The sequence below is a fragment of the Euprymna scolopes genome, chromosome 30, assembly GCF_053919585.1.
Source record: "Euprymna scolopes isolate OS-2025 chromosome 30, ASM5391958v1, whole genome shotgun sequence".
Taxonomy (NCBI): Eukaryota; Metazoa; Mollusca; class Cephalopoda; order Sepiida; family Sepiolidae; genus Euprymna; species Euprymna scolopes.
Genome location: NC_136511.1, coordinates 21944179 through 21946678, shown reverse-complemented (window position 1 = coordinate 21946678; position 2500 = coordinate 21944179).

The window sequence follows — 2500 nt, the reverse complement described above, 5'->3', positions numbered from 1 at the left end:
TATATATATATATATATATATATATATATATATATATGGTTTTAAATAAAATAGTAGGCGGAAGTTTCTCGAGAGCTCTTTCAATCTAAATAGTGTTGTGACGAAAATAAAGAGTTCTATTTAAGAGCTATTTCGTCACAATACTATTTAGATTGCTATCGATTTACTCCTGAAGAGATGATAGCCGAAAGAGCTCTCGAGAAACTTCCGCCTACTATTTTATTTAAAACCATATACAAAGTCTGTACCTCTAAACATTTATATATATATATATATATATATATATATATATATATATATATATATATATATATACAGAGAGAGAGAGAGAGAGAGAGAGAGAGAGAGTTGTAGACGACGAAACCTGTGTCAGTGGACAATTATATTTTAAAAACAATACATATGCCGCTCACCATATGGGTGTATGTATGTGTGTTCGCTTTTTTCTGCACTTGCCAAATCCAAGTAATTTAATAAATTCAAACGTGTTTCCCTTAGCATCTCGCGGTGGGGCAATTATTAACGTCGCACTTTTTCTTTTCACACTTTAATTTACAACTTTACAATGGTTCGGGTTCGATCCTCATACATACTTTTTCTACCCCCCCCCACACTACGCCTACAAACACCCGGTAAATTCCGGGTACGCCTCGCTAGTCATTAAATAATGCCGACTCGTGAAATCCTACAAAAATGTCAGCTGGTGCAGGAGAAAGGAGACTTCCCATCTGAATACAGTCGATCTGACTATAAACAACGATGTCGGAACTAGATTCTGCTGTTTTTGTACAGGTCATTATGAGTTCAATAAATGTATCCCTTAAATGGTTAAATTACAATTGAAAAGAGAGCCGGTACATCTACTAATAGTTTAATGTAGTGTGACATTCGTACATAAACTAGTCACTCCAATTGAGCACATAAAGTTATACTCAACACCTGGTCGAACTCCTGTAATTGTTCAACAAATCTAAACAAGTCGGGAATGCAATTTTTAGGGTACAGAGCATAGACCGGTTTATAATTGTCAATTGACGTTGGGCTACAGAGTATCGGGTAGACCCCGTCATAGACGAGATATATCTAAGCGGGATACATTTTTATGTGTTTTAGGAAGACCGTAGAGTCTTGGTCTCGGTGTTCAAGGAGGCCTTATTTTATTGTATATCTCTTTAGTAAAATAAGCTGTCTTATAGAAGTATAAAAAAACGCTTCTGGATCTTGACTTCATTTTTATAAATATTATCTCAGTTTTCGATAGGACCAATACGACTAAATTTATCGGGACTATTTAAAATAACCAACATTTTCTGGACATAATCTACACGATTCAGGATAACAAATGGATTATTTTAGAATTTTGCGCCGGGCTGATTCTAAAAATCACTTTCGGATTTTGAAATCAGTCTCCATTCTCTTAATCAGACCTTCCCTCTGTCGACAGAAAGAATTCGTTAGATAATTAGAATTATTTGGGGACGTATTTTAACGCTCCACTTTGCCCCCACTTGTACATATATTTATATAATTGTAAATATTTCATTTTATTTGTATTCCCCCAACCCCTTACTTATTTTCTTCCTTGGTAAAAAAAAAAAAATTACACGGACACTCATTTAAGTCTCTCCTTGCGAGATATTTCAGTTACTTTTTTTGGATCAACGATTAACTCCTGGTTATTAATATCCCACAGTCATATATATATATATATATATATATATATATATATATATATATATATATATATATATATATATATGTATGCATATATATATATATATATATATATATATATGTATATATACACAGGCCCCAAAATAAGAGACGACATATAATTGTTTTTCTGAGCATTTTACAGTCAACGGAGAAAAAAGTCCAAAGACCCTAGTGTTTTGATGTGATGTTTTGAATATATTAAACTAGTTGCGATCAAAGTTTCATTTCATTCGGACAAAAAACTAAGAAATGGGGCTAATTAGAGTTGGGGCCCGTTTTCTGGGAGGGTCACCCTGTATATATATACTAGGAGTTCAGCCCGACTTTGCTCGGGGCCTATGTACTGTTCATAACTTGTCCTACGTGTGAATACACTTTATGTAACATTTAAATGTTCAAACAAAAAAGTGTCTGAGTAATGTCGAAGAAACCGCAGAGGAACATTTTAAAACTGTGTTCCCAATTTTGAGACCCCCTTAACATTCATTATTTTGATCTCATATCCCCATAAAAGCTTTACCCATGTCCAAGTTACCTACATCTAAAATTTCAAGTATTTACACCCAAAACTGATTAAAATGCTTACTCCATGTCTGAATATGTGTATAAACTTCAAATGTTTAAACCCAAAATTGGATGAGTAAAGTGCTAGAAAACGCAAAAGTCCAATTTTTTGAACTTTGACCTCTTGGCAGCGCAAATTTTCGACCCATTTAAAAAGCTTGCCTTATCTCTGAATACCCTTGGTTTAAAATTTCAAATGCTTAGGCGAGAAATTGGCTGA